At 36.7% G+C, this 22500-nt stretch overlaps 1 protein-coding gene across 2 annotated transcripts in view; it reads right to left on the bottom strand.

Moving 5' to 3' along the window:
• Tsp74F (Tetraspanin 74F) overlaps positions 1–22500 on the bottom strand; it is an 84018-nt gene that overhangs the window by 45198 nt on the left and 16320 nt on the right. The window contains exon 2 of one of the 2 annotated variants that reach the window (XM_067098177.1): positions 14290–14332. The exons of the other annotated variant lie outside the window; for it this stretch is intronic. The gene's annotated coding sequence lies outside the window, so the exon portion shown is untranslated. The remainder of the gene's footprint in view (positions 1–14289; positions 14333–22500) is intronic. 2 annotated transcript variants of the gene reach the window in all.

Genomic DNA, 22500 nt, shown 5'->3' with positions numbered 1-22500 from the left:
CCGGGTTGGTCAGTTAGTATATATATATGTGTGTATATATACATGTGTATATATATACATATACAACATATACATATTTACACACATACACACACATATATATATACATATAATTATATATGTATATATATAATGATTGGATTCAAATATTAATCAACAACCAATACCAAATTCACCACACCTTCGAAATAACTTACACCTAAAGGGTATTATTTTTGATAAATACATCCAACCCCTTTTGACTGCTGTATGATTTAAGTCAGTCTCCCAGGTACTAATCTTAGAAACCCGGGGTCAGAATCCTGGTCAAGGTAGGAGCACTTATCGCGTATTATTCTCTTTGGATGTAAGTTATTCCCAAGGTAGAGAATTCGATAATAATGTGATATTTATGGCTTAATGCCTCAAAATACAAAAACATCATGCGCAAAAATCGTGACAAACTAAACTACACATATTTACTGATATAATTTTTCACCGTCTAGCGTTTCCCATAAACAGAAGGTGGCTTCACAGAAAAAAACACCGTAACTGTCACTGCTACATTCATACTCTTCGTTGCTGAATCGTGGATGAACCCTATGTGCAGGCCACTTCCACAAATCATGCCGGGTCAGTCAATTCAAACAAATTGCTACAGCAATGGTATGAAGAGGTATTCGGCACCCCAGCCCCAGTTGGTGTCCATAGTTTGGGATTCTAACAGGCCGTATCCCAAGGCAAAGGAAAGCCTAAAGAAAGAGCATGAAATCCTTGGGGTAGGAAATGCCCTCTACTGTATATGGCGAAGAGCCTCTTTTACAAGACCAACGGTAACCACATACATCACGGCCAGTCTAGAATACTGTGGAAATCAGCCAATTCTGCGTAAAATGTATGAGGGTAATATGTGGAAAATACACTGTAACTGACGTTAATTATTTTTGTTCCAGCTCAGGAAGCACTTTACTTTTGTTATGTTATAGCTTGAACACGGTTTGCCATCAAACATAAGCATTATTCTTGTCACATCGCATATGATCAATACAAGGTTAACAACTTTGGGCAGGAAACGTTTACTTGGAATTAAAAGTCACACTTTTATGGTTGGATGTTGTATTTTCATGTTTCACTGTGGTTCAAGTTAATGCGAGGAAGAGTCATGATGTCCTCATTCCAAGACAACCCAAATGAGGCATTTTAATGTGTGTCACTGCGACCCACACCTCACCATGGCAGCACATTAGTAGTTAAGGGCTAGAACCAAAAACTTAATGCTTTCCGAGTCACTTTACTTGAAACCCCTGCGCAATGCACAAAGCCCTGAAAGGAATACACTGGCTGGTATAAGGCCGGAACTGATTAAACCAGCACGAGCCATATGACTTCCTTCTAAGAGTTCTGATATGAGATAAAAGTAATGGTGGGAACGATTAGAAGGGAAGTGCCGGTTCCAGTTAAACAAAGGATTCCGGTGAAAGAAATGTTAGGTTCCGGGAAAAGGGTTTCTTGTAAAATAGTTGAATCCGGTGATAGGCGCCGCCTGAATGAAAGGCACTTTACATTTGAAATAATTCGAGGAAAAGAAAAATATTACAGAATGATACCGATAAATCAGCTGAATGATACTTTAAGCTGTAACCAACGAAAGCAAACCATTCCAATTAAACTTCTATTCTTTCAGCAAAAATTTCGTCAGATATATGGATTCAGCTGCACGTCCCATAGCCTACACACGCGCACGCGCGCACAGAGAGAGAGAGAGAGAGAGAGAGAGAGAGAGAGAGAGAGAGAGAGGAGAGGGGGGAGGGGAGGATAACAATTCCTTCCACAAAAATTATAAGGGGGTGTTTGGTCAGGAAATCCCTGCTTCCTATTTTAAATGACTCTCTGGGACGAAGTTCTCTTTGTCCAAAAATAGGTTGCCTTGAGAAAACTCATTTGCCATCTTTAGAACGCAGTTTGCTATGAGAAGAGAAATATTGGCTTAATACGAAAAAATATGGAAAGTTATAATATTGGGAGCCTCTGTATCGCTGGGCCCAACACTTCACGTATTATTAAAAATCTGAGAATGATCACCTTGTACTTCTAATAACTTCTGTATCAACCAGCAGTTCGCTTATAGATCCAGATATTTACACAAACAAGTATTACGCACTCTCACCGGAAAAAGTGTTCAAGACGCTTTTTACGTAAAAGATAAAATCGTCATAAATCTCAAACGATATGCTGGGTACCAACATTGCAGTGATACTTGGGAAAATCTGTTATGGTGAACACAAATTCGCTGTTTTCTATGCCTAATTACTGGGTTTATTTTCGATAAACAAATTTGGACTTGTTCCATTCTCGGACATAGATTTGGAGAAGGAAATAGAAAAATGTAATAAGGATAAGGAGCGTTAATGAAGCTACATTTTTCATTATGGAAATAACTCCATGTCATAAAAAATCTGAATAAAGGATTATGAAAGTGTATGAAAGTGACTTACCTCCGACCCTTAGATTCGCAATGTCCATGAGTGTGTGGATATGAACCATATTACGTACAACGATGAGGAAGTAGCAGGAACATGTAAAAAACCTGTCATAAACAAAGCGAAAGGGACGCACGCGCACAGAAAATTCCGCAAAAGATTAGCTTAACGAAAAGCAGTTGGAAAAATTGATATATAGCATCAGTTGACTTAAGGCTCTGTCTTCGACTGACTGAGTGGGAATACTCACCTCCCAAACAGACCGTAAAATGACTACAGAATTGCTTTACAGAGACAATATGAACTCGCGCTTATTATTACCTATAAAAAATAGTTTTACAACCGATGTAACTGTAGTAAAATATGTCTGATAATTTAAGAACGAGCAAAGTTGTTTACATAATGAAACTTAAAAAAGAACAGAAAATAAAATAAAATAGCACCTAAAAATATGGCTCCAGATGAAATGTAAAGTATGTGAGCAAGATGATAAAATAAAATGATACATGGAATTATACAGAGAGAATGAAGAACAAGAGAAAAATATTTTAGTTTCGAAGCATCCTTCTCAAGACACTGAATTCCCATAATCACACGAGGTAGGAAAAGTTTGAATAATTTCACAATCGTGTCGATGAGGTAATGTATTGAATATTACAAAATAGAACAAGATTTTAGAAGACTACACAGTTTCCTTTGTTAATCTGTTCCCATCGACACGAAAAGGAATTATTCTCTTATCATTCACATTAGAAGCACAGCTACAGCTAGCGAATATTAAGGCCGTGATACCGTTAGGTTAAACGGTTCTGAAATCTGAGTTAGCTCTATACTTAAAGCAATGGCTTCTGACGCACAATTTTTTTCCCCTATCTTGCGGCTAGACAATGCTGCCAATCTCGTATCGGTAACTACTATTCCTAGTACTGTCCAGACACCAAGTACCTGAGTATACCCACTCAATGACGTTTCAAAATATTTACGACTCCTCAAAATTAGAAAAAAATGCTGTTCTGTTCTACGCCAGCCCCAAACACAGACAGCAGGCCAGCACCTTGACCTTCCCGCCACTGAAATATTCGTGTACACCTGCCAGCTCTGTGACCTCTGACCCCTCCATTCTTGGGTATGAGCAAACGGGAAAAAAAAAAATACTGAGCGATCCCAAGGTTACACTGCATTACATAATATCATCGGCTGACAGGAAGTGCAAAGAACGATTACTTCTCTGATACAGATTTATGTGTAGACTATATGTTCAATTATACGAAACCGATGCAAAGAATAAATTTATGTAAGCTACAAACGTCCTTTAATATCCAATTCGCTCTACCTCGGAATAATATATTTTCATATATGTTACCGAAGTGGAATTTTTTAGTTGATAATTGGATATTAAAGGACGTTTGTAGCTTACTGATTGTATATGAATCACGGTGATGTGATAAAAAGTCACATATACATACATGTATGTATGTATGTATGTATATATGTATATGTATGTATGTATATATATATATATATATATATATATATATATATATATATATATATATATATATATATATATATATATATATGCGTATGTGTAAACGCATTAGTGATTTTTCAATATTTATCTGAGGTTATTTTTTTCGATCCCAAGTTAATGGTGCTACCAAACGCCTTAAATTCATGAAGGCTCTCAAAAAGATTTTTTTATCCAGTGCAATCCATGCAGTTTTCCGTTCTTCTCCAAGGACTTCACTATAAGAAGAATATGTAACAAAGGAAAACTTCATTTAGATATGATAGGTCATGAGGGGTGAGGCGGGAGGGAATAGGAGTTGGTAAGGAAAGGGCAAGAGTTCACTAACTGAAATAAATTTTTGGCGTTAATTACCGGAACAAAACCGCTTGGTACTTACAGCAACTTCAATATTAAAAGCTAGACCACAGCAAGTGGAGAAATTATGCACTCAAGGTTTACCCAAGACACACCCATGTGGGGTTTCCACGTTTTGTCCACGCTGCAACCATTGCTATAAAGGGATCTGCACTCCTGAAAAACATCCCTTTTTCTTCTTCTGTTTTACATAAAACAATTTCTCATAAAATTCACGTTGTGATAAAAATATTTATGTGGTACTCAGGGTAACCTTGATATAGAGAATTTTTTCCTCCAGAGTTGAGCTTGGTGGAGAAAAAAAAAACCCTTAGTTGAGGTTTCCGTACATGTAAAGTAATCCGTAAGTAGCTGTTTCCCTGCTGAGTTGTGCCAGGGGTTAACTAGCCTTGGATTTATGTTTTCTAACTGGGTTGTGTCCAGAAGCCATAACTCTTGGATAGAGGCTTTCCAGCTGAATTCGTCTCGGGGAGTTCTGGATAAGCGGTGGAATGAGGTTCTCCAGCACTGTTAACTCGAGTGTCTTTGGGTAATCTGTAGACTGACGTTTTATGGTAAGTGTTGCCTCAAGAGCCTTTGGGTAAACCTTGCCTTTAGGGGGATTTCCTACAGGAATTTTCTTAAGGGACAACAGACTACTACCCTTTTCAGGGACCGCGAGTCATCGTTTTTCTCATATATCTTTCAAATTAATTATTTGATCGAAATGGTACTTTGACACTGTGTACAAGACACCTTCCGCTAATTTTTGATAATAAAGTGCATTGTCAAATGGTTTTAGTTAAGGCTTTTACTCTTGACTTACATGGTTGCCAAGCATCGCCAAACTACGCATTCGAACGTCCTTTATACCCATCCCGTCCCTCCCTTCCCTCTTCCCCTCCTCATCCCTCCCTCAACCCACTTTCCTGGTCTCCCCATCTCCGCCCCCCACCTTTCCTGTCAAAGGGGGATAGCGGACGTTCCATTGCGTAGTTTAGGCCTGCGATTTTGCCTTAACTAACACCATTTGACGAGGCACTATATTACCAAAAATTAGAGGGGAGGTGTCTTGTGCACTGTGTTAAAGTACCATTTCGATCAAATAATCAGTTTGAAAGATATTTGAGAAAAACGATGACTCGCGGTCCCTGAGAAGGTTAATAGCGTTGGAGAGAGGTTTTCCAGCAGGTTGGTCTTAAAGGGGTTCTGGATATACCCTGGATTGAGACTTGCAGGGTTATCTCCGGGGTCTCTCATTCAACCTTAGATAATTTTTCTTGCATGGTAGTATGAGATTTTTCTGTAGGACTGTCTGAAGGGTAACGCGTAAGTTTTCTCTGGATGTTAGTATACTGAATGGAGCTTCTAGTTACTGTACTATAAAAGTATATCTTTCAGAGAGTTCTTTCATAGGACACTTATCTAGAATGGTAATTCTGGTGGCAGGATATAGCCTATACAGCACGAAAAGAGAAACATTCCTACCTATTCAGTTGGCTGCTGGTACTGTAGTTCACTGCTAATACGCAAAGAATAAAATGCGTAATGGAGCAATAAGGAACTAAAAAGTGCGAGCTTGAATAGAAAACTAAACAAAGTTTTATACTGAACGATCGATGCATATCCATAAAATGCCAGAATGACCATAACATATATTATAAAAATGGGAGATAACATTTCCTTAAAAATTCTGGTCTCTTACAATTTATTGACGCCTGTCTAAGCAAAGACATACACAGCATACATTTTTCTACATTCACTAACTAAAATAATAACACCCGTCAGATTCTTTGCTTGCTCGATAATGACGATCACTAACTAAAATAACAACACCCATCAGATTCTTTCTTGTTCGATAATGACGATGTACAAACTCAGTTTACACACGAAAGAATGTGTTACTGTAGTTTTGCGCCTTTGCCTGTAATACTACCCTAGCGAAACACCATTCTCTTTGATAAACGATCTTCTCTTGGTAGTATATACGTGCGGCAAGAGCCCAATTCATGGAACCTTCAACATGAATTATGGAAAAATATTGATCAACCATACAAATTCCACGGGCCTTTGATCTTGCCAGGTGATGCAAGGATATATCCATAAACACTAAGGCTATAAATTACTCCAATTACCCTTCTGACAGCAATGGTATCACATCGCGAGGTACTGCAACACTGGGAAAATGTTTCTTGCACGCGCAGTTCCCCTCATAATGGGTGAGTATCACAATTAGTAAGAAGGTATATGAAGAAAAAAAGATTTCACAATGGCAACGCGGACAAGATTATATATATATATATATATATATATATATATATATATATATATATATATATATATATATATATATATATATATATATATATATATATAGTGTATATGATTGTGAAATATTTTCTGTTAAGACAGAATTCCATCTAATAAAAGGAGCCCAATTCCTTAACTCCATTTAAATATACGACAAATTCTTCTTAATTTGCCCTTATGGTTATTTCATCTCTTATGGGAATACCTTGAAAGCCCAGAGAATGGACACTCATGAGGAATATCTTTCTACATTTTTGGGGTCCTTTATAAGATTAATATATATATATATATATATATATATATATATATATATATATATATATATATATATATATATATATATATATATATATATATATATATACATATACATATACATATAGCTTAATAAATGAACAAGCTGGTGTTGAAAAAAAGCAGTAGTTGCACATATCAAATATGTGTTAATACATATTATGCAGCGGTTTATGGATAAAAATCCCCTTCTGACTGCTTTTGTTGATTAAAAGCACACATGTGACATCGTTCATCGTCCAATATTATGCAAGGTCTTGAATCACTATTTCCATTAAGGACTAATTTGTAAAGCTAATTGAAATTATTCCTGAACGTGGGAGATGCAAAGTTAATGTTCACGGAGTCTTGTCAAGTGAATTTGCAGCAAATAGTGGGGTGCTTTGGCTGTTTACCCTTCTAACAGATCTTATAATAAAAAGTTGGTCGATGGAAGAGGTTTATATTGGTGAAAACGCAGAAAGTTTGCAGGCTTAAAGCAAGTAGATGAACTGTTTTAATCAGATAATCTCTGTAGGATTTACAAAGCCTGCATAACAGAATGCATCCTATATCTAGAGCGATGGGATTCAAAATGAATCAAAGAAAAACAGAAATAATGAGGAAGAACTGGAGAAAGGATTAATGAGGTTAAACCCTGTAAATACCTAGGAATAATTACACCCGAAGTAGTTTCTTTCGAGTTAAGAGTTTACTGAAGACAAAGTGGTAAATCAAACAACGGGAAGGCTTAACAAGACCTGGAAATCAAATTGACCGAAATTGCTCTCTGGCGCTACAGGATATTAAGACCCTTCCTTTCCCGCACCTCTATCACCCCATCTATCCAGCACTTTCCTGGGCTGCTTCTCCTCTTCCCTCCAAATACTTTCCAGCTATACAGTACACTTTTTACCAACCAACTGTCGTCCGTTCTTTCCACATGACCAAGTAACATCAGATCACAATGATTCACCCTTTCACATACGTTAATCGTTTTACTCCTTATACGTACCAACACCTTTTTTTCCATGGGTTTTTTTAATCTTAAAATTTATTTGTAAAGCATTAACGAGCGCGCTGAATTATAAGGGCATCGAAAAATGAATTATAAGGGCATCGAAAAACTATTAAACTTAAAAATTCTGAAGCAAATGGAATTGTAACAAAGTGATCATAGTTTGCAAGAAGGCGTCAGAGATCAATAATAAAAACCAGAATAAGAAATAAACTATATAATATGTTTCATTGAGTCCATAGGTCTACAATAGGCCTCTTATTCCCTTCAACACCTTGCAACTCTTACAAGCCGTCTTTGTGAAAGGGCTAGTGCTGACATAAGCCAGCCTAATCTTAACCAACCACCAACTAACCGGTCTTTATAGGGTCTAAGCCTTATGCAAGGGATGCAATCCCATCTTGAAATGGAACTAAAATAATTTTCAATTGTTCGACTGATTTCTTGCATATTTGCGTTACCTCATTGGCAACATCTTTTCCTAACCGTTTCTTAGAAAGAACCATAAAGAATCGTAACCATGACTCAATACGGAGCATGTATATATCTTTTTTCCTTAACTCCATTTAAATATACGACAAATTCTTCTCAACTTGCCCTTATGGTTATTTCATCTCTTATAGTAATACCTTGAAACCCCAGAGAATGGACACTCATGAGGATTATCTTGAATTCAGCATTTACATTAACAAATTTGAAATTAAACCTCTGCTTTCGGAAGAATTTTCAAATTCTACTCAACAATAATTTTGACTTGAGAGCCAAACTGAGGAGGATACATTCTAAACTTAAATCAATTTTACTAATATATATATATATATATATATATATATATATATATATATATATATATATATATATATATATATATATATATATATATATATATATATTGGATACATCATACTGTATATTACCTATTGTTTACAATCAATTATAAACACTGTTCATCGATAAAAAAAAATACGTGTCATTGCCCTTTTACATAACCTTATGAAAAATGCCTTCGCTTCCTATAATTACTTTTTTTATTATTTATAGAGAGAATAAGGGATTGAAGTTCTTCCGAATTCTCCCACTTGGTGAGTAAGGGCCTTGATACAGACCAGTGTTTACCCGTTACCATGGAAACCAAGTGTTACGCGCGTCAGTGATAATGCCGAGTTTATCTGGGGCGTTCAGTTCACCAAATCGCTACGGAAACTCTTCGTTTTCAGCGTAAACTGCGTACTCTCCTGTACATCTGTGTTCAATTCTACAGAAACCTCATGGAATACAAACATTTTTTTTTGTAAAGAGATGAAACTCGAATAAGTATAAAATACACTAGTTATGAGTAAATCTTCATCCATATCTAATAACAATTTCAGGTAGGCATGCATACTAGATGAAAAGCTCTACAAAATTTAACACCAAGAACTACTTCTCTTAAGTACCAGCTGCAATATACATTGAGAATAGTAGACGAAATGTAAAATCATTATCTACAGCATATGAATCTTCTAGGAACAACCCTAAAGTTTATAAAATTGTACAAAGTTCCTTGAAAATGGAATTCCATCCGTGAAAATATGACTACAAAACAAAGAAAAGAGAGTAAAACCATGGCTATACAAATGAACAGAGTAAAAAATTCTTCTTATGAACATGTTTCACTTCGCTCCTAAACTTAATTCAACTTTCATACTGTAATATTATTGTCAGGACCTAGAGATGAGCATGGGAAATACCCCGGAATGCACAGTTATGAAAATATAAAAACCGTAGATACGTAACAAGTAAACGTTTCAACTTAATACAAGGAAAACGAACGAAACGACACGAACCGGTATGAATAATCAAGCAAGAGAACTCCAATTCAAGACCGTGGAAGTAGCCTACACCACACGAATAAATATAGCCAGTGTGCTTCAATTGTGAAAGGACCCATTATCCAGTTCACGGAATCAGAGGAAACAAATCCGAGTGTGTCATCAAGCTACGGAACTCGAAATCATGCGTATGAAAGCAAACAAAACGAAATTAGGCAGAACATAACACTGAGTAAGGAAATTCTAACTGAACATTTAGAAATCAAATGAAAAAAGATATACTGTACACACGTAAGTGTATATTTTGGGAACTCAATTCAGCGACTACGAACGGAAACAAAACTAAGTAGGCCCGAGTTTACCTTCTCATATTATGGAAAAAAATAGGTCAAGGAGTAGCTGCATGCAAAGGAACTCAAACAGTTGGTATAAAATCAAATGAAATCAAGATCTCGTGTGTCCTCAGAAAAAAAATTCAAAACTACAGAAACAAGCAAAATGAAAACGTCGACAGTTTATCTTCAAGCTAAGGTCACCGATACAAAACAAAACTTCGAAAGCAAATGAAACAAAATAGGACACCATATATCACCAAGTAAGTAGCCTTGAAATTTAGGACTAACCCATGATCAAGAAAGGATATTCATACTCAATGTTATAATATTAAACGAAACGACGCAGCCTAACCCCCATGGAACCAAAAGAAGCAAATTAACATAGCCTCGTGCATTCATTCATGGGAGTAAAGCGATATGATCTCTATTGTGTGGCAAGGGCACACTGGAGCGAGGGAATTTATATATAAGAACTTGGGAACAAATAAAACGTGCCTAAATATACCTTCCAGCAAAAGACTCCAAAACTGAACTGGAATTATAAGTATACCCAAGAGTAGACCTACCCATCAGTCATGGGACATCAACCTAAGAAAGAGGAAACGAAAGAAACATGTTTGAAAGAGCCCTCTCTCAAGGGGGCTCAAAACCAAAACTAATAATCCAAAATGAGTAAAAAAAAAAAAAGTGTACTCACAAGCGACAAATTCAAACTCAAGACCAGGGAGGCAAACAAAGCCTGATAACTAGGGTACCCTTACATAGGGAAACCTAAAGCGAACACTATGAAAAACACGAGATGCCTACGTGCACTTTACAGAGGAAACTTAAACCTATGACAATAGGAACAAACAAAAATGAGTATGTCTGTGTGTACACTAGAACAAAAGGGCTCTCAACACTAGACTGGAAGGTCAGAGTAATGAGAATGTGGCACAGTCCAAGGTCAGTAAACACTGGTTAGAATATGGTTTGCACAAAAATAAACGTTACACCTGAGAACTCCCTGCAGCCACAAATAGTGATGCAATCAATTACGTACACGGTCGAATGGCAAGATGGTGAGCGGTCACACTATGCCGCAAGTCAGATAAACAATGAGAAATTTGGTCATTGGTTGTCAAATCATTCCAATTTCAGCCTGATTTATGGATTTTTAAGGAGCTCTCTCTTACAAGACGAGTGGACAGCTTCCTCGAGGGGTTGAACATTTTTTACTTTCCAGTTCTTTTTTTCCACTTAGATGTCACTCGACAAACATTCGGCTGGTACTTCGTCATTCTTCCCTCAAAAAATATGATAATTATTTGAAAGATTAACTAAATGATACGTTCTTTCTATTAATTTCTTAATTTGATGGCTTGGTATAAAACTGCCATTTCGAAAGTATTCCGCAATTCGGAGTTATTTAATATCCGTAAAATTTCTACTTTGGAATGAAGTTTTTAAACGGCATGAAATATGAATTCGTGTATTCGTTCCGCTATCTGTATTCAAGTCTCTCTCTCTCTCTCTCTCTCTCTCTCTCTCTCTCTCTCTCTCTCTCTCTCTCTCTATATATATATATATATATATATATATATATATATATATATATATATATATATATACATATATAATAGTGACCAACCTAATGGTGGATATCATGAGTGAAACTCACGAACAATGCACCAATGACAGTTCTTATTTAAGGATGCAGTTTCTTTATTCCTCAGTGTTAAAATATGGACGTTGTAGTATGTGGCAGAATTTACAGTTAAGTACTCAATGAATGTTTCCAATAAAATTTTCATTAAAAAACGCTACTGTAAACAATGTATTTCCGACAGCAATGACCATGGATACTGTGACGTCACTTTTTAGTAGATGTAGGAATTTTGTGGCAGTAAAATTTCTATATAGTTTTCCCTTCCCCTTACAGCAAATTACATCGAATAACTTGTCCCTGAATCGTGAGCATAGTTTTAGGAACGGAAGTATTTTCCCCGTAAAACTAAAATCACAGTTGTGAAGCGCCAGAAACAAATGAAACAATCAATCAATGAATCAATCCAGCTTATCGCAAGCGTCGTACTTCGACGGGAATTGGGAGGAGGAAGCGAACGTAGTCGGCGGCGGCGGCGGCGTAGGAGGTCCTCAACATCTGTGACGTCCTTGCACGGGACTCCCCAAGGTTAGAGGCACTAACGGGAACGTCTTTCCTACTACTGCTGTTGCTTGGTGGTTGGCTGAGGTGGTAGTAGGTGGGGGTTAGGGTGGGGGTGGGGGCGGGATGGGGAGTTACTATGATTACCGCGGGACTACCCAAGGACCGGGACCCAAAGACGACGACTCATGCTCTAAGGGAATTTCCTGAATATTTTTTCCTACTGCTTTTTTTCTTTCTTGTTCCTTGGCGAGTTTACCCTGGTTGTGGACACTAAAATGTGAGGCTTGAAAGATCATCGGATTTGTTCTTATTAGCACAGTAATCACTGCGAGAGAACAAAGGAATTTTTTTGCGCCCAAGGATTTTGTGACCTGCAGTCCATAAAAGAGCTCCTTCAGGTTTGGGTAACACAAATGTGAATATGTCGGAATTCAAACTCACTGAGGACAGAGTAAAACGACTGTAGAGATTTCACCACGGCAAGTGAGAGAGTGAAAGCGTAGTTGTAGCTCTTCTAAATAACCGATAAAACACGCACGAAGAGAGGAGATAACATGATAGGTGCCAGTGGATTATTTGTCAACAAGACGGCTTAAATTAATCACTACGATTTAAAAAATAGAGGTCATAATACCACGGCAAATGCTGGTGGTTCGTCTCCATTTACATATTAGCCAGACTGCCTATTTGGTAAATTAAACGGAATCTTGCTATGCAAATGATGAGGAAATTTAAGCAAAAATATGCTTAGTTCTTGCTGCCGGCCGTCGGTGATGCAAATATAAATACAGCATAACATTCGGAACATCCCCAAACTTTATTTGTTAACGTTTCCAATGTCCTTCCATCCTTTACTCCTTCCTACTCCTTTTCATTTCTTGGCTGTTGTATCCTCAAGCAATGTGCTGCGAGAAGAACTGAATGTTTTGAAGTAAAGGTCTCTATAATAAATTATCTATTAGACCTTAATTGTCTCGATTCTCATAAAGTGCTTAAAACTCCTAATTCTTTCATGACCAAGTTTTCTTCTGAAATGTACTTCTTTGCAAAAGCAAACAAATTTTATAGTTCATGCTCTAACTTGTCGTGCACTGCTTAATTAGTTGAAATATTTTCAGAATAACGAAGGGACCCAGTAATATTTACATACCATTAATAATTATGCCGAGAATTATGCAACGTCGTTCATCACACATTCATGTTCTTGACTCTATTGACAAAGCATTATGTCTAGTAAGAATTTTCTTTTCAATCAAGCTGAATACACTCACTAACTTCGTACAATTTAAGCTGAAGACTCATTTACCATTGAATTACTGTTTAAAATTTTTCAGAATGTTATTTACCTTTTCCTGGTGTCGAAAGTGCAACACTTTTCTTTAACGTTTGAATAACTACGAATCACAATCCTTATCACGAATAGTTTCCCTCAATTTCAAGTCATTTAAGGCAGCAATCCACTATTCAGTTTGGTGTCTCTTGCCTGCGACACACTACACTGAATGTTATCACCAACCTGTTCCAGTTGTGCTTCCTGCAAGTATATTCTTTCTATATCGCTCTCTGAAGACTTATGTCGAACGGAGCCCATCCACCAAAATGCCCATCGACTGCTTAAGTATGCTATGCCCATCTCGTTCAGTACCGGCATTAACCAGATTGAGCATTTCATTAAGGGCCAGGCACCGCCACCTACAAGAACGGGAAAGGGCTCTTCACCTGACAAGCCTCCTGGCGGAAGGGTCCTGGCGCGCTTTCGCCTGCTGAATCTAATTAAGCCGTGGGGTCTACACCTGTTGGTACCCTTCCAAGACTTGAGGCTTCCCCATGGGGAGTTCCCTCCGCTAATCACTCAGAACTCGATGACGCGAGTTAAGATTCCCAGGGACTTCAGCCTACGTCATAAGAATAAATTTTAATAATACATGGTTTGCAGCTAGAACCAGGGACCGTTTATCTGATCTCCCTCAGCACTCAACTTTCGCTCTCGATTGACGGTGACATTCCTGACAAAAACTTTCGCTAATGGCCGCGCTCAGACTGTCAATGAATTTTGCTTACTGCACTTACCCACGTGCTAATTCGTCAAGGTCCGATGGAAACGAGGAAAAAACTGAAAAGGGGAAAAATAAAAAGTGATGAAAAAGTGGAATAATTGCCTCCAACAGAAAATAACTTTCGACATCTAAACAAAACGCTCATTAAGCTGAACTGTTATTTATTTATATAAGATCTGGAAGTCTTTTAACCATTGTAGAGCTAAACTTTAATACGCTTATCCTATACTCTCATACAATATGCACAATTTACAGCATGTGTTATTGCTGAAGGTGAACTTGTACGCTCTGACTATGACGTATCTATCCGTGGCCTGGTATTATCTGGTCCTAGTAACCAGTAAATATTATAATTATATCGATAAATCAGTATACAAAACAATTTAAAAAATCAGAACCATAACTCTAAAAGCCGAAAAAAATCAAAAACTGCTTTTACATGGTTACTTTCAAACCTAACTCATAATAAAATTACTCCTCTCAAACTCGGAGAGAGAGAGAGAGAGAGAGAGAGAGAGAGAGAGAGAGAGAATCTTATCCTTCCTGGATAAACTACCCATGACAACAACAATGATAACAAGGCAACCTAACAACTCCATCGCATGAGATGACACGGTGGTATGCGTTAGCATCAAACACCAACATGCGGAGGACGAACAGAGTAATCAGAGAAAGAGGGAAAGAGGAAACACGTTGACAGTTTTCTAAACCACCTACATTAGTTTTCAGTGTCGCGATCTCTGTGTGCTTTCATGACAGACCAAAAATATGTCTAATGACGAAAGCCCATTGCAATGTTTCTCCTACTGTCAAACTTCAAGAAAAGTGCACAGAAATATGTGTATGTATATATATATGCCTATACATCCATATATACATATATATATTATATATATACATACAGTATATATATATATATATATATATATATATATATATATATGTATATATATATATATATATATATATATATATATATATATATATATATATATATATATATATATATATAAAAAGTATTTCTGCCTTTTATATATATGTTATTCCTGTGAGGGAAAACTAGTTAATGTTAAAAAAATATATACAGTAATAGACATGGGGTCTGTTTATCTTACAGGCTGCAATATAAAAAAATGGTATTAACCAAACTGATTGAGTGGCATAGTGCTTGGCTCATGTTTGATAGGTCTTATGATCGTTCTCGGCTCACTTCCCACCAGGTCACCCAACTGTAAAAGGGTAGTGGCATCAGTGGTCTGGTAAAACTAAGGTATACTAGGACAAGAAAATTGGGCGTTTGTCCTTCAACATCACCCAAAAGACATGCTGAGAAACAAATATATATACATATATATTTATATATATATATTATATGTATATATATACAATATATAATATATACACATATGCATATATATATATACATATATATATATATATATATATATATATATATATATATATATATATATATATATATATATATATATATATATATATATATATAATAATTGTAACAGCCACAATGTCCTCTTAACTTCTCGAATTCTTCGCGCTTTTTTGAACACGCTTGTCACTACAAAGCCTTAAGATCCAAGAGCAAGAAATTGAAGTGGTTGAGATGTCCGGTAGCGGGAAACGAACCCCAGTCACCATAATCACATGAAGGTCACGTTACCTGGTCAGGTCGGCTATTACAATTACATATGTGTCTGGTAAAAAGTGACCAAGAGATTCTATTTATATATATATATTTTTTTTCTCAGCATGTCTTTAGGGGTGATGTTGAAGGACCTACGGCCAGTTTTCTTGTCCTAGCAGATGCCACTACCCCTTTACAGTTGGATGACCTGGTGGGAAGTAAGCCGGGAGCGAACATAAGACCTATCAAACATGAGCCAAGAACTATGCCACTCAGTCAGTTTGGTTAATATCATCTTTTATATTGTAGCCGGTACGATAACATATCCCATATCTATTATATATCTTTTTTTTAACATTAACCAGTTTTCCCCTCACAGGAGATAACATAGCCTATATAAAAAAGGCGATATACTCTATACGCACACACACACACATATATACATATATATATATATATATATATATATATATATATATATATATATATATATATAAATATAAATATAAAGTGTGTAGATCTGTAAATAACCAGACACACCCAGGAAAAATCAGTCAAACTTTCTGCCCATATACCCATGACATGAAAATTACATTACACCATAATTAATCTAATACAACAGAAATAAATCACTACGACACAAACTCTGCACGCCTTTGCATTTTATGTAAATTTTTGCGACACAAAGCACGCGAAACTCGGTCACTGGAAATTTCTCCCCAATCCCAAGTTGTCAATCGTGCAAGAGCAAAAACTAGCACTTTTCCAGATCTCCAGTCAAGTGTCCAGCTCAGGAAGACTTCCCTTGGTAATGTCCTTTAGATTTTGTTGGGCAACACCGCTCATTATCCGTCTTTATCAGCTCAAGGTCTTGAGGGACGTACCTAAGGAAGATTTCTCTTTTGCATGTAGTAAAGTGATGGTAAAGGGTGTCAGGATATCGTACTTAATCACAGGATATCATTAGCATTATATATATATATATATATATATATATATATATATATATATATATATATATATATATATATATATATATGAATCCACAGAAAACATCAAAATACACGAAATGACAGGAAACTGAATGTACGAGCATGAAACACAGAATACTGCACTGTAAACAGAATATCACATAGTTAACTAAAAACCGAAGTCATTATAGTCTTTTCTTTTATTTTAAGCTGGAGGCAAAACCGCAACCAATATCACTGCAACATATTATGCGCCGAGCAGCATGAAGAACCCATTACGGTTAGTTTCGGTGTTATAGGGAAAAAAAGACTAGAGTCAAGAAAGCTGCCACTGCCACTGATAAGCCTTTAAATAAGTGTATTATGTTTTTTTTTTTACATTTTCTTCTAATTAGAAAAAATCCAAAGTATTACCACTTTGCATTTCATTTGCAGATGCGTTGTGATGAGGCTTTAGCGTAAGCGGACGAGGTGTCGATGTATTTCATGAGGGTTCATCCTTAAAAGTTGCAGGAATGAGTCCTCCTCCTCCTCCTCCTCCTTTCTTCTTTTTCTCAGAATGCTCCAAGCTCAAGTGTCCCAACAAGGGAAGCGTCCAGTACGGATGTGGAAAAAGAAATTAAAGAATAAACTCTGAAAGAGAAATTAAAAAGAAATATAAAAATAGACATATGAAGTAAAATACGCAACACAACGATAAATAACTATCAAGTGAGACTAAGGTCAGCCCGCTCTACAAAAAAGCATTTGCACCAATATAAACTCGACACCAATTTGAGCATTTGAAGTTCCAACGATTCAATAACAGGGCCAGGGAGAATTTCGTCAAAGCAGGAATATAACTTCTCGAAAACTTCATGGTGCTGAACCCCACAGAAGAAAAGCATGTCTATTCACATTAACTGTATATCTAGCTTTGCGTGGTGGGTAGTATAGCTGGGAATAGAATACAATAGGATATAGAATTTAGGCCTAAGGCCAAGCGCTGGGACCTATGAGGTCATTCAGCGCTGAAAGGGAAATTGACAGTAAGGTTTGAAGGTGTAGCAGGAGGAAAACCTCGCAGCTGCATTATGAAACAATTGTTAAGGAGCGTTGGAAAGTCAGATGGAAGAGAATATGAACGGAGGTAACAGTAAAAGGAATGAAAGAGGTTGCAGCTGGGGGCCGAAGGGACGTTGTAAAGACCCTTAAGTAATGCCTACAGTACACCACGTGAGGTGCACTGACGGGACTACCACCTACGAGGTATGGCTAGGAAGATTTTAAAGCACGGGATGATTAGCATTATGAAACTGAACGACTGTGCCAGAGATTAATATCAAGCTCAGGGATAAGAAATTTAACAGAATTCAAGGTTTTCCCCAACAGTTTATAATGCAAGTCAGCTGCCGAAGGCCAAACAGGGAACATGATTATAAATATTATGAGGAAAAAATTAAAACATTCAGGATACACCCGTCTCGAAATATCTTGAGACACTATCAGGATACAGAATCCCAATGCAACCGAAGAAGAGACAGACCGGATATGTTTCATAGAAGGAAATATGCAATTAAGGAGGACACGTACAATTCTAAATAAGATGCAATGTCCTAGACCTGCTAACGATCATACTTGAGTGTTGTTTGCGTTTTGAGCTGGTTTGGTCGTGTGGAGAGAAAGTACACTTAATTCAGAAGCGTCCTGGACAGACACCATGGACAAGTGTATTAGAACTGCAGGGGTATGTTATCCATTAAGCAAAAGTGTGCACGCATGATAAGTGAATGGCACAGAGCGTGTGGAGGGCTTTAATGTGATGCTGATGAGCCTTTTGTATCGGCACATGAGGCGATAAATGAATTGTTAATTTTCTTAACACACAGGTCATCTTAGACTTGGCAGCTATATATTGGTTTGTTGTTTTTATATATATATATATATATATATATATATATATATATATATATATATATATATATATATATATATATATATATATATATATATATATATATATATATATATATATATATATATATATATATATATATATATATATCTAATGCCTACATGGGAAAAATGCTCATGAAATCGACTTGCAGAAAACAAAGCAATGACAAGTGAATATACAATCTGGAAATGTCAACTTTTTCCCCGTTAGATCGAGGCCACGCTCTCATGGCTGGACAACATTTAAAACAGGGGATCAGGTAACAGAGAAACTCGCTTATCTACTCTGGGCACTGACTGTAGACTCTTAGATAAAAATATAATTAATTCAGATAATACTTTGTATTCTTCCATTTAAGATTATTGTTGCTATTATTCATTCATATATTTCTCAATATATACCACCTTATTTAATTATAACACATGATGCCATTAATAATCATATCGAAAATCTGGCGAAATGCCAATGCAACTAGGTTAATCCTGGATTAACCATATTGATTATTTTCCGTACATTTATACCGATCTAATGATATGCATTTTTACTTAGCTTGGCATTTAATTAAAAACTTGGACATACTGACTGCATCACTTTCCTCAAGAACTCACCAAAACAAACATCTTTGTTATTGCTCTTATAAATAAAAGTGAACACAATGCCCCAAAAGTATATCGCAATCTATCACACAATAAAAAGATACAGCAGCAACGTGTTCTTTCACTCAAACTTCAACTAAATATACAGGACTGTAAGACACAGAGGGCTTAAATCTTTCGAACACATATCTAGCATCTACTAGATATATATAATTTTATATAATATTTGTAACAGGCACAGTGACCTCTTCACTCTGGTGCAGTGGTTAAAGGGAACTTCACTCTCATATCTTGCACGAGGTTTCGAATCCTGCCATGGATATAACAGTTTCTTTCTTTGTCTCCTCAACTGGGTTTAAGTATTTGTCGTGGAAAGCATATCCAAAAAGTGTGAAAAACCAGGAAGTTAAGAGGTTATTGTGCCTATTATAAGCACATCCAGTAACTTGTTTCAGAACTGTCGATGTGTCGCCAGATAATAGTATTAACACAAAACTACTGATAAATCATTGTATGAAACGGAACATATCAAAGACCACCAACAACCAAAACTAACAATTCTTTATCAAACAAGGATCAGTATTTATGCCATGCAGGTGGTAGCACCAACAACAACAATAATAGGTGATTGTGCTAATACCAATAATGGTGAACCGAGCTCCAACATCCGACATTATTGTTACTGTAATAATTACTAAGCTTCAAGTCTTACGTAAGATAGAGAAAAAAAGGCAATTACGAAGACAAAGAAATGGAGATCACGGAAAGAATAAAATTTTTTATATAAAAAACTCATTAAAAAAGTATGCAAGAGGATGCCCTCAGGTAAGGGAACTCAAACCCACGATGGTCAAAGGAGATACTGTAATCGAGAGGCTGTGGTTCAATCCAAGTTTCGAAAATATAGATCACCCTACAGCTATGAATGTTCAGCACCCCCACCCCTGCCACACACAAAACACAACTACCTAAATAATACCGTGATAACCGTTATAATAACAGCTGATATTTAAATCCCATTGGAGACGGTTGTTTGCTTGCTTGATACTAAAGTTCCACGTGGAAATCTTGGTAGGATGACAATTCTTACTTTTCCGTTAAAGTCTTTCACCTTCCTCGTACATTATAGGCGTGACTTGCGGAGAGGAATCATCAAGAAATAAAGATGTAATGGGCCCTTGTAAGTTCATAATAATAATAATAATAATGGAAAGGAACAACACATCATTATTATTTCATTTAAATCCAAACGAATTCTCTCTTTACCACCCAGGGTCCCTGAACATTCCTTTTAAATAAAATCCGTCCCAATATGAGGCAACTTGTGAAATGTCACTCAATAATAGTTAAAGGTCGATGGCATCTGGGTCTTTCAGAGTTCCTGCGCCCGAAGGTCTTTTCTCCTTTAACTCCTATTCTCTTTAATTTTTCTCTTCTTATTTATGAATACATGAGAGTGGTTCCAGTGACTGCTTCTCTCTGCATTAACGCCAAAACGACCAATATATTTTTCCGTTTTGCGTAGCTGTGATGCAATCTTTCTTTTATTGAATTACACTTTTTTATGTTCTTCGAAATGTCAAAGGTTAGCCACAGAAGAAAACTGACCTGATCTAGTTTTGCCAGAGAGAGAGAGAGAGAGAGAGAGAGAGAGAGAGAGAGAGAGAGAGAGAGAGAGAGAGAGAGAGAGAGAGAAAACCTATTGTATCTTTAATTAAACGAGAATTTGCATCTTATACCAGCCCTTTTATCTAAACTGAATATTTATTGTCATCTGCTGGTATTTAAAATTTCTCCACTTTTAATCAGAGCAACTGTTACGTGCCTGATGAGCAAACCTTTACTTTGAAAGCATTTAAAAATATCACTTTTACACTTATGTTTAATGGAAGGTTAGAGCTTTTATACCCTACACGTGCGCCGTTCAATTAAAAGCGACAGCACGCAATACCTCCGTTGCTTTCTATGTTCATTGCATTTATTATTTACTGTCCATAAAGGAAAACAAAAGTAGGAATGGAATGTGCAGAATCCTGATTCATCAATGCAGCTAAAACAAACCTCCACGATACAAGTGGTAGAATACAAAGCCTAAAAGGCTACAATGCTCATATTCCGCTTATAAATATCGCCACGGTAATTTTTTTACATTATTACCGAGATATTTTCTTGACTTATTTCATAACATGAAAAATAATGAAATTCACTATAATACTGCACACAAGGTTAACTAATCTCTCTCTCTCTCTCTCTCTCTCTCTCTCTCTCTCTCTCTCTCTCTCTCTCTCTCTCTCTCTCCACCTGGTCAACTTGGAAAAAAAAAACTGGCGAAGAATTTGATTTCTCTGGTGTTGACAAGGATGTCTTTGAAAAAAAAAAAAAGACTAAACTCACGATCATATAAGGAGACGAAATTGTCTAGCCTTTGGTGCCACGGAGAAGTACGGTATAATGATTAGTTACTTGATGTCAAAAGTTTCTGAAATCTGGTTATCTTGTGAATACTATTTGAGCTCAGGGCTTCGCCTGAAGGGAGGGAGGGTTTTGCAAAAGCTGGGGAACAAGATCAGCGTATAAAACATAAATCATCTATTAAGCAGTTTCAAATTCACTATGCCTCAGTCTGTATCTTTCTTGTGTCATGCCATGAATTCATAAAGAGCAAAGTAAACCAAGAAGATAATCAACAAGATCATTCATGCTTACGTACATTTTTAACGCAGGCGATTCTGTAAACTGAACACTGGCGGCGTCACCGCGTCAAAGAATCGCTGCCATGACAGAATCGTGCAAGTCACAGTTCCTGTACAGATGACTAGGTGCCTCCTGCTTCAAGGCACTAGCAAGAACCAATCATGCCGCAGTCTACGATACGCCCTTTAACAGGGATGCCAATCTCCATGATGTGGCCTAAATCTGGTATTACAACCTACCCGAATACTGCTTAACGATGCTTAACACCAGCCAAGAACGGAACTTGTAATATCTACCCTTTTTTCTTATGGATCGCTCTCGGACTATTCGTATAGCCTACTTCACGATAACACTAAGCCTACGAGACCACACGCCTAATGTAACG

The sequence above is a fragment of the Macrobrachium rosenbergii genome, chromosome 54 (genome assembly GCF_040412425.1).
Source record: "Macrobrachium rosenbergii isolate ZJJX-2024 chromosome 54, ASM4041242v1, whole genome shotgun sequence".
NCBI classification, from domain to species: Eukaryota; Metazoa; Arthropoda; class Malacostraca; order Decapoda; family Palaemonidae; genus Macrobrachium; species Macrobrachium rosenbergii.
This window is presented reverse-complemented; position numbering and strand designations above follow the sequence as displayed.